The following is a 12,139-nucleotide window of genomic DNA, read 5'->3' as shown; positions in this document are numbered from 1 at the left end:
TTCTGGGGTGTAATTGCACATATGCCTACGGCAATATATCATTTAGTGACAACTTTGTGCAAAAAAAAAAAGCTTGTAATTTTTTAACTTGTGGAAAAATATAAAATATTCCATGGACTTAACATGACTCTCAGCAAATAGCTTGTGGTATCTACTTTCCAAAATGGGGTCATGGGGGGGGGGGGGGGTTATGCTATCTGGGCATTTTGTGGCCTTTGAAACTGTGATAGGTGGTGAGGAGTGAAATCAAAAATGTACGCCCTTAGAAATCCTGAAGGCGGTGCTTGGTTTTCAGGCTCCTTAGCTTCCGAAAAAGTCTCACACGTGTGGTATCCCCATACTCAGGAGAAGTAGCAGAATGTATTTTGGGGTGAAATTTCACATATAACCATGGAATGTGTTTGTAATAAATCATTTATTGTTAATTTTTTTTTTTTTCATTTTTCTATCACTTGTGACAAAATAATAAAATATTCAATGGGCTCAACATGCCTCTCAGCAATTTCCTTGGGGTGTCTACTTTCCAAAATGGGGTCATTTGGTGGGGGAGGGGTTGCCCTACCATTTTAGCACCTCAAGAAATGAGATAGGCAGTCATAAACTAAAAGCTGCATAAATTCCAGAAAATGTACCCTAGTTTGTAGACGCTATAACCTCTGTGGAAACCAATAAATATATGCTTATTGACATTTTTTTTTTATCAAAGACATGTGGCTGAATACATTTTGGCCTAAATGTATGACTACAACTTAGTTTATTGGATTATTTTTATAACAAAAACTAGAAAGTATAATTTTTCTAAATGTTTTGGTCTTTTTCCATTTATAAAGTTAGTACTCATTGTACTCGCTGAGTTGCAGAGTTCTCTTTCGAGTGCCTGGGTTTGCTGGGGGTGTCTTGGCCCAAAACCTATTAGCCATGTTATTGAATCATGCGCTGGAAGCTTCTTATATGCAGAGTATACCTTTGCTTTCATGGAGGATATCAAAGCATGTCTTTATTATGGAGCAGGAAGCAGGATACAAACAAGTACAGATTTAGATACAGATGGTACATCTTTTCATTACTTTGTATCATAGAATACACACTATAATAGCACAGTGCCACCTACTGGATATCTAATTATAATGCATATATATATATATATATATATATATATATATATATATATATATATAAAATTCACAGTAAATGACATGCTTTTGTCTGCCCAACAGCCGCCTCAATGCCTGCTTTAACCCTCAAAATGTTGCACCAGTGTGCCTTACACGTGGTTGCACGCCTGTTGCAGAGAGGCCCTGAATGTTGAGATTTTATTAATTTATGTAAAGCCTTTATCCCGAAAGGGAAAAAAATGTTTTCTGTAACTGCTTATAGAATGGAAGCTGGAGTTCAGCATTGTTAGTCATAGCTATATAAATCGAAACCTAGTCTAACGCTATCCCCCCGCTAGATTTTTACCCTTATGTGTTCACATTCATATGTAAATACGTAAGAATATTTCCATCTAATGAATTAGGTTTTGCCAGTAGGGTGTTAGAGCTGCAAGTTGGTTGTTAATTCTACTTGTTAATAACACATGAATCTTTTCTATCCTTAATGAATCTAGTGATATTGTCACATGTGATGTCACTCCAAATGTCGTGAAATTGCGTATCACAGCTTAATGAATCAGGCCCTCCATGTAAATTTTCAATCTCTTGATTTACTAAAAGGAAATAGACTGCATTTTGCAAGTAAATGTAAATTTGGTAAAATTTCACCTTGTAAATAGTAGAATAATTGTAAATAAATAATTCTACATACTCAATCAGGTGCAAAGAAAAAAAAACAGCATTTTTCTTGCACATGATTGGATGATGGAAATCAGCAAAGGTTTACCATGTTTTCTATGCTTTGGGGAAAATGAGTGCAACCATCTATTTGCCTTTAGTAAATCCACCGCGATGGTTCACTCAGATTCATTCTGCAGCTCTCTCATTCAGTTATGCGCTATCCTTGTTTTGGTCATTCTCTCACTTATTTGTGCTTTCTTTTTCCTTTCCTCCTTCCTCTTCTTCTTTCCTTCCCTTATTTCCTTCCTTCCTTTTCCTCCCTTCCATTCCTTTCCATTTCCTTCCCATTTCTTTCTCATTTCCTTCCTTCTTTGGCTACCTTCCTTCCCTTTCCTTCCTTCTTTTATTTCTCTCTTTCTTGGTTTCCTCCTTCCATCTCTACCTTCTTTCCTTCCTTCGCTCCTTTTAATTGTCCTTCCTTTTTTCTAATTTTATCCCTCAGTCTCTCCCCCCTTCTTTCTTTCTTTCTTTCTTTCTTTCTTTCTTTCTTTCTTTCTTTCCATTGCTTCCTTCTCTACCTTCTCCTCTCCTTACTTTTTTTCTCATTCTGTTCATCAGTCTCTTCTTTCCTTCCTTCCCTCCCTCTCTTTTCTTTTTCCTTCTTTCCTTTTTTTCTCATGCTGTCCTTCATTCTCGCTTCCTCTCTTTTTTTTACCTTTCTTCTTATCCTTTTTCTTCCTTTTCTTTCTTGTTTCTTTCTGTCCCTTAGTATTCCTATCTCTTTCTTTCCTTCTTTCCTTCTTTCTCTACTTTCCTTCTTTCCGTCCCTTTCCTTGCTTCCTTCTCTACCTTCCTTACATCCCTTTCCTTTCTTTTTTTTAATTCTGTCTATCAGTCTCTCTCCCTCTCTTCTCGTTCTTCTTTTTCTACCTTCCCTCCTATCTTCTTTCTTCCCTGTCCTTGATTTCTTCCTTCCTTTGTTCTCATTCTGTCCCTCTGTCTCTCGCTCTTTCCTCCCTTTTTTACCTTCCTTCCCTCCTTTTCATTTTCCTTCCTTTTTTCTCATTCTATCCCTTGGTTTCTTTCTTTATTTTCTTTCTTTCCTTTTAATTTCGTTCTTCTTTTCTTTCTTTTCTCGTTCAAAAGTTTTTATTTTATGTTAAAATATATTACATGTACAGAATATAAGACAAATTATTTAATACCAGAAATAAAAAGACATATTGAAGTACGGATGATATAAAGCAAAGAAGAATTTCAAGATATTCTCATGGGAATGACAATAAATGGCCTTATATATTTTAGAATTTGAAAACATTCTTATAGCTGAGTTTTAAACATTTTAATCCCAAGAAAATATAAATATGTCTAAAAGAAAATATATGATTTTAAAGTTTTGACCATAACTTCTATAGTATGTTTATAGTAAGTATTATATAGTAAGGGAGGAACATAAAAGGTATATAGGAGGGGAAGGGGAGGGAATAATTCTCTGGAGGAGGTTTTATATATCATCTAATGTTGTAATTCTATAAAAAATCTTAATCACCATAACAATAAAACTCGGTTATCAATATTATCTGACGTGTGATATTTAATCCAGGGTTTCCATATGATATCAAACTTTGTCATCTGGTTTTTATCTATAGCGTCCATTTTAGCATGGATGAAAGATTGATTCATTCTACGTTTGGTTTCTGCAATATTTACCACATCTGTTTTCCACGCATTGGCTATAGTCTGCTTTGCGGCTATCAGGAGTGTAAGAACTAATTTGAATTGTTTCTGATTCAGGAAGGCTGGCTTTAAATTAAGGAGAGCTATAATTGGGTCTGGAAAAATTGGACGATCAAAACATTTTGTAATTATCAGAAAGATCTTTTTCCAAAATGATTGTACAATTGAGCAATGCCACCAGGTATGTATATAGGTACCTTTTTCTGGACAGCCACGAAAGCAGAGGCCAGTGTTGTCTGTTGAGAATTTGGCGATTCTCGCAGGAACCAAATACCAGCGTGTGAGAACTTTATATGATGATTCAGACGCCAATATATTTATAGAGGAAGATTTTGTGAAAGACCATATGTTGGACCAAGACCTAGAATCGATCGTACAATCCAAATCTTTTTCCCACTTGGCCACATATTTAGGTATAACAGTATTAGAATTAGATATCAATTGTGTATACAATGATGTAATACGACCTTTAGCATGTGGTTCCTTGAGACAAAATCTTTCAAATTGAGAAATATTATGTAAGTTTACATTTAAATTGAGAAGAGGAGTATAAAAATCTTTGATTTGGAGATATCTGAATATTTCTGATTGTGGAAGCTTATATAATTCACATAGATCTGTAAAAGATTTTATTGATGTAGTTGAAGTTAAATTATATAGACAAGTGATACCAGCCTTAGACCAAGCTTTAAAGGTTTTGGGATATTTCCAAGCTGGGCAAAAAGTCGGATTCTTGTGGAAAGATAATAGCGGATTTTGTGGAGATTGCAGACCATGTGAATTTCTATACCTATCCCATATAGATAGAGAGTGCTTAGAAATTGGGTTATTTATAGACTTACGATCCGCAGGTTGTAACCATAATATATTGTTTATAGGAAGAGGATCACAGTCTACAGCTTCAATGAGGACCCATAAAGGAATCTTTGTAGAAGAGTGATATTTTGTTAATTGAGATAATTGAGCTGCCTTATAATATATGTTAAAGTCTGGAAATCCCAAACCACCCAAAGCTTTGGGGAGAACAAGTGTTTTTTTGTGAAGTCTGGGTTTTATTTTCCCCCAAGTAAATTTCTTTACTTTTTGTTGAATCAGCCTAAGAAAATATGCAGGAATATGAATCGGGAGAGTTCTGAATAAATATAAAAATTTCGGAAGAACAGACATTTTTATGATATTGATTTTCCCAAACCATGATATCGGCATTGATGACCAATTAGATAACGACCTTGTAATATTTTTTAATAGAGCTGGGTAGTTAGCTGCAAATAAATCGGAGGGATTAGGAGTAAACTGCACACCCAGATATGGGAGGCTATGATCTACCCACTTAAAGGGTAGAGAATTTTGTAAAGATTGTTTATCTTTCTCGACAAGTGAAATGTTTAATGCTGAAGATTTTTGAATATTGACCTTAAGGCCCGAAATAAATGAGAATACTTGTAGTACAACCATAAGATTTGGGGCCGAAACATGTGGAGAAGATAGAAAAAGGAGAATATCGTCTGCGAATAAACAGAGCTTATGATGAAAGCCACCCATTTCAATACCTGTTATAGTGGGTTCCATCCTAATTCTTTGTGCTAAAGGTTCAATGAGTAAAGCAAATAATAATGGCGAAAGTGGACATCCTTGACGAGTCCCCCTCAGTATAGTAAACTCGTCCGATTTGTACCCTGCATATCCTTTTCTTTCTTTTCTTTCCTTCTCCTTTTCTTATTTTTTCTCTCTCATTCTGTCCCTCGGCCTCTCTCTTCTCTTTTGCTCTTTCATTCCTCCATCCCTTCCCTTAGTTACAGTACCTAGTTAGTCTGGTTGAAAATAGACACAAGTCCATCTAGTTCAACCAATAAAAGGGAAAAAAAACAAAAAAATTATATAAAACAAAATCATACAATCCTATATACACAATCCTATACCCACAGCTGATCCAGATGAAGGTAAAAAAAAAAACAACAAAGCATAAACCAATTTGCTCCAGCAGGGGAAAAAATTCCTTCCTGATCCCATGAGAGGCAATTGGATATTCCCTGGATCAACTTTAACTATAAATATTAGTATCCAGTTATGTGTATCTAGGAAAGAATCCAGGCATTTTTTAAAGCGAGCTGGCCAGAACCAACTCTGAAGGGAGTCTATTCCACATTTTCACATCTCTTACTGTGAAGAAACCTTTCTGTGTTTGGAGATTAAATCTCTTTTCCTCCAGATGTAAAGAGTCTCCTTTTGTCCTTTGTGATTACTTTTAAGTGAATAATTTAACACCAAGTTCACTTTATGGACCACTTATGTATTTATACATGTTGATCATATCCCCCTTATCTCCTCTTCTCAATAGAGAATAAATTCATTTCCTCTAATTTTTCCTCATAGCTGAGCTCCTCCATGCCTCTTATCAGTTTGGTTGCCCTTCTCTGCACTTTCTCCAGTTCCCCCATATCCTTTATGAGAACTGGTGCCCAAAACTGAACTGCATATTCCAGATGAAGTATTGCTAATGATTTGTGCAGGGGCAAAATGATATCTCTCTCTGTAGTCCATACCTCTCTTAACCTCCCTGGCAGTATGATTATGTCAGATTTTTGATGCTCAAAAAAGTACATTGTTTTGCATGGAAATTTGGCATTTTGTATTGTAGGCCTGTAATGCTTAGGAAAAACACACTTAAATCTGTCCAAACAAGGGTCTAGTAGACATCCCGAGTATGATAAATCCTAAATTATAATATAATAAATAACTATAAATAATTATAACAAATAATAATAATATAATAATAATAATAATAAAATGTATTCAATAATGTAATCAAATCAAAAACACAGAAATTTGCTCAGTTGCAGAATTGTCGCTGTCCTTACTTTCAGTGTTTGATGACGAATTTCCCCACAAATCACTATTGCTCAATTCTGCAAGTGATTCTAATTTACTATCGCTGTTTTCTAGCTGGTCTGAAACTGCTTGTGACATAAAGGGACACTTTTTGGTTGCTATGGACAATCTCAAGTTTACAGGCAGAAAGAACAGTATATATATTATAAAACTGAATGCAGGGCACTGGACAAAGCATTAGGGGCAAAAGGGATGTGAAATAATTTGATACAGTAAGGTAATCTGTAAGTAGGGATGAGCTCGGTGTTCGAGTCGAACGCATGTTCGAGTCGAACATCGGCCGTTTGTCTGTTCGGCGAATTCAGAACTTTGTGGACCGTTCGCACCAAATTTGTGTGGCACGAACGGTCCACAATGCACTACGCCATCGCAGTGCATTGCTGGCTCATGATTGGCCAAGCATGCACTGTGACCCCACATGCTTGGCCAATCACAGCGCCGGCAGCGAGGAGAGACATAATTGCCCACAGACATCCAGGCTCAGGGGGTTTAGTACACGTCCCACACTATATAAGACCGCCAGCACGGCGGCCTTGTGTAGTCACTAGATAGCCAGGGACAGTGTACTTTCTCAGCCATCTGCAGGAGTTAGTGGGTGTTGTGTGCCTCCAGCGCAGTATACACCCGTATCTACCCTTTATTGCTGTTGTTCTCTAATACAGCCATCTGCAGGAGTTAGTGGGTGTTGTGTGCCTCCAGCACAGTATACACCTGTATCTACCCTTTATTGCTGGTGTTCTCTAATACAGACATCTGCAGGAGTTAGTGGGTGTTGTGTTTCTCCAGCACAGCGCAGTATACACCTGTATCTACCCTTTATTGCTGGTGTTCTCTAATACAGGCATCTGCAGGAGTTAAAGTGAGTGTTGTGTGCCTCCAGCACAGTATACACCTGAAGATACCCCTTATTGCTGGTGTTGTCTGTTGCATAGCTTGCATATTAGCCTTTAAAATTAGCACTTTTGATTTCAAACGTTCGAGTCCCATAGACTTTAATAGGGTTCTAAAGTTCATACGAATTTTAGGTCCGTTCCAAGGTTCTGCTACGAACCGAACCGGGGGGGTGTTCGGCTCATCCCTATCTGTAAGATTACAGTGTACTGTATGTGTTTTTCACTTTTGGGGCCGCGCTCCATCCCCATGCGTTGCAACGCTCGCAGGTAACGGAGCTCGTCACCGTTATAGATCGAGCGGAGTACACAGCTTGCAGACACAGCGGGGAGACATCGCAGGATCCTGTGGACAAGGTAAGTAACTTTGCCTGGATGCGATCAAAAGTGTGGCTCAGGGGTTTCCGCTTTTGGTAATGAAAGTTCACCCCGAGCCACACTCGAGATTACCGCTGGTGAGGTTAATACAAGAAAGGATTTTTCTTGCTTTGGAAACTGCAGCTTGGCATTGCATGCTATTATTAACCTTATGATCTACCAGAACACCCAGATCATTCTCTGCCATTGACTCCCTCAGCTGTTCTCCTGCTAGTATGTGTGATGGGTGCATAACTTTACATTTATCAACATTAAACCTCATTTGCCACATAGTTGCCCAATGAAACATTGCATTGAGGATGGCTTGTAATTCCTTTTCCTCATTATTATTATTATTATACAGGATTTATATAGCGCTGACAGTTTACGCAGCGCTTTACAACATTAGCGCAGACATTACAATACAATACAATTCAAGACAGGGGGAATCAGAGGGCCCTGCTCATTAGAGCTTACAATCTAGGAGATTCTGTCTTAGTCTCTTTTTCTTCCATTTCTACCTTCTTTCCTTCTTCTCTCCATCACTCCCTCTCTTTGGTCCCTCTTTCCTTTTCTCATTTTTCCTCATTCTCATTCATTCTCTCCTTCTGTCTCCCCCTCTCACTCTTCCCATGTATTCTCTCTTACATTCGCTTGCCCCCTTTATTTTGTTTATTCTCCCTCTCTCTCATTCGCTCTCTTTCTCATTGATTCTCCTTCCTGCAATATCTATTCTTTTCTCCCCCATACGTTTACCTCTCCCTCATTCTCTCTCCCTCTCTCTATTTCTCGTTCATACCTTCTCTCGGATGGACCACAATTGATTTGTAAAAAATTCAGGACCAAGAAATACAATCACAATCACAGTGCCCTCCATCAATATCTGTATGGTTATCTGCGTGCCCTTAATTAGTTTATGTTATTTCTATATACTTTTGGGCTCTTCTTCTCATTTTCATTGTTTAGAAAAGCAGATAGTGATGATTACAATACGTGATCTGGCCCGGCAGGATTATGGTGGATCTGTGTGCTCTGCAGCTGAATTCTGAATATTTAGCATGTTTGGTGAGATTTCCTCTCAGAAATGCAAAGGGAGAATTTGCGATTCACTGAAAAGCTTTTCTGTTCTTATTAAGCCAGATAGAATTAGGAGATCCGCTACAGAGAACGCTTCAGTTCAGTTCTAGTCAAGGTCATCTCAACTTTCGGCTTGTTCCGAGGAGCTGCCAGGCGTTCGGACTGGAGGTGTTGATCTGTTTTTATTACATTGTTACACTTACATTTCATGGTGCGTCAGACTGTGACCTACAATAAACAATTTCGAGTGAGAAAACCTAAAAAGCCTTCATAAAAGAACGGTGTTCAGACTCTTTATTTCTCAAAGATTAAAATACAGCAGGAGCACCAAGCCGAATGGAGAAAGAGTCCAAATTGCTTTAATGGTTCATCGTACCATCCAGCGTCTCTCAGCCTTTTTTTTCAGGCATGGCACACTTTAACCCTTTTGCTGCAGAGCTGTTTTTTGGTTTGTTTTTTTTTGCACACGTTTAACCACTTCAGCCCCAGAAGGTTTTACCCCCTTAATGACCAGTCCAATATTTGCGATATGGCACTGCGTTATTTTAACTGACAATTGCGCAGTTGTGTGATACTGTACCAAAATGTATGTCCTTTTTTTTCCCCCACAAATAGAGCTTTCTTTTGGTGGTATTTGATCACCTCTGCAGTTTCTTTTTTTTGCGCTATAAACAAAAAAAGAGCGACAATTTTGAAAAAAAACAAAACAGTATTTTTTACTTTCTGCTTTAAAACACATCCAATAAAAAAAAAAATCGAGTTTCTGCATCAATTTATGCCAATATGTATTCTTCTACATGTTTTTGGTAAAAATAAAATCTCAAATGCGTATATTGATTTGTTTGCGCAAAAGCTTCTACAAACGATGGGATATTTTTATGATTTTTTTTTTTAAACTAGTAATGGCAGTGATCAGCAACTTATAGCGAGACTGCGACATGTGGTGGACAAATCGGACACTAAGTGACACTTTTTTGGGGACCAGTGAGACCAATACAGTGTCACCAAAACAGTGATCAGTGCTATAAAATATGCACTGTCACTGTACTAATGACTCTGACAGGGAAGTGGTTATAACATCAGGGGGGCGATCAAAGGGCCAAATGTGTCCCTAGGGGGTGCTTGCTAACTGTGGGGGATGTGCTTTAAAGCTGACTTTTTTTTTTGTTACACCTGTAAAGGAAAAGGCACAATGAGCTAGTATGCACATACTAGCTCATTATGAAATACTTACCTTAGAACGAGGCGCCGGCATCTCACTCGGTCCACGCCGAGGGGGAGCTGACATGTTCCCTCAGCGAATCTTCCGGGTATCGCTGCTCTGGAGCTGTGAGTGGCCAGAGCCGCTATGCTTCCCAGCATGGTCTGGCGTCTGCCGGACTTTCAGCCGAGAATCCCCTGTGCACATGCACCGCTGAAGTCAGCGGCTCATTGCGAGGTGAATATCTCCTAAACCGTACAGGTTTAGGAGATATTCTTTGGACCTACAGGTAAGCCTTATTATAGGCTTACCTGTAGGTCAAAGTAATAAATATGACTATACAACCGTTTTAACTGTAGGAAGACAGAGATCCATGTTCCTGCTTAGCAGAAACACAAGATCTCTGTCTAATATACTAATATAAAAAATACTGCCTTGTTTACATAGGCGGACCACCGATCTGCTTTGGTCGGGTATCGGGTCTGCTGCGGCCGCTGATTGGCCCCCACTCATTTTAGGTCTGAAGATTGCCTCAAAACCTCCAAAACGTATTTTTTAAAAGCAGATAACCTGAAGAATAAAATGGTGGTAGTTCCAAATGTTTATGTTAACTGATATTAGCGCAACGGTTTAGAAAATGCTAAATTTTCATTAAAAAATACAGTAAAGCCAAAGGCCCCAGCTGCTGCCTCAGCCAATGAGGAGTGAGAGTTCCCAGAGAGTCAAGGGAGGGGAGCTGCTGCACATAAAAGGTTTTTTACCTTCATAGATAGAATACATGAACGCGAAAAACGTTGAACCTTTAGAAGCACTTTAAGATGTTGGATTTTCCCTCACCTTTGTTCCCTTTGACTGTGGTCACCAAGGCAAATAGAAAACCTCTACCGATCCAATCTCTCACCACTTAATCCAAACCAAAAAGGTTTTGGTTTAAGGCGGAACTAAACACATCAATTTAACAGTTTCAAAAGTAAATTTTAGGTGTTATGTCAATAAGTGACGCTCTGTAGGACGCTCACAAAGTGCGCATGCGCGTGAGACATACAATCTTCCGGTATGCGTCCCATACTATTTCTTTGCGATGGTGTCCAGTCCATATTGAATGCTATTAATAAAAATAAATAATACAAATAAAAAAAAGCTATGGGCGCCAGCAGCTTTTCTTTAAATGCGCATGTGCTATTTGAGAGCGAGCGTTTCATATAGACAGAACACTTGTCGCAAAGTGAGTGGAACAAAAGTGGAACGCATACTGGAAGATTGTATGTCGCAGTTTGCGAGCGTCCCATACCTACAGAGCGCCCCATCTCGACATAACACAGACATGCCAGGAATGTAACTGTCACATTGACTGTGCTCTCAACCAAACTGTCAAACCATCCAATGACTGGCGTCCAGGGGCGTAACGATAGGGGGTGCAGCAGTCGCAGACGCAACTGGGCCCTGTGCTGCAGGGGGCCCATGCAGCCCCCTCTACATATGGCCAGCAGCAGCATAGGCAGCTAGGGGTACCAATGCACCATGCACACGGGTGGCTGGAGGTGGAGGGTAACTAGCAGAGCTTCATGCTCGACTATCGCAGTGGCTGCTCTTTAGTTGTGCATTCCCTGCATGACCTGTGTCCTCGAACGGCTCCTCAGAGTACCCCTCTCCTGCTCCATGCATTGCCACTCAGTCCGATGTCTGTTCTCCCCAGCCAGAGTCCCGCCCCCCCCCTGAGTCCGGCCCACACTGCACTGCATACTTCTCCCGGGTAAACAAACTTTAAGCACACAGATGCAGTGCAGCCCTATGAGAGCCGGCTCCCCGGAGGACACTGCAGGCTTGTCTGCCAGCCCCCCTCCTCCCCGTCATACACAGATGACGAAAGGTCTTTCTGGGAGATATGCTGATCACCCGTCCAGCACACTGGATGGATCCCAGGCCAACATGGATGAGTGTGCGGCCTGCAGCTTGGTCATGGTGAGTGAGAGGACCCCATCCCCCACACACCATTACTTACCCCCTCCATCTCCCCCTGGGGACAGGGGCCCCTTCTCACATGGGGACAGGGACCCCCATCTCCCCTGGGGACAGGGACCCCTTCTCACCTGGGGGCAGTAACTTCATCTGCCCTGGAGAAAAGGACCTCATCTCTTCTGGAGACGGGGACCCCATCCTGTCTAGGGACAGACATTTTTAGGGTCACCAAAAAAAAACAAAAAAACTACTGA

The 12,139-nt window shown here is 39.8% G+C and overlaps 1 protein-coding gene across 2 annotated transcripts in view; it reads left to right on the top strand.

Moving 5' to 3' along the window:
- Positions 1–12,139, top strand: part of THSD7B (thrombospondin type 1 domain containing 7B) — an 820,891-nt gene that overhangs the window by 685,628 nt on the left and 123,124 nt on the right. The window lies entirely within an intron of this gene.

This window comes from Lithobates pipiens, unplaced genomic scaffold, assembly GCF_037356315.1.
Source record: "Lithobates pipiens isolate NorthernLeopardFrog02 unplaced genomic scaffold, aLitPip1_a1.2 Scaffold_22, whole genome shotgun sequence".
Lineage (NCBI taxonomy): Eukaryota > Metazoa > Chordata > Amphibia > Anura > Ranidae > Lithobates > Lithobates pipiens.
Note: the sequence above shows the minus strand (reverse complement) of the source record. Positions and strands in the feature narration are given on the sequence as shown.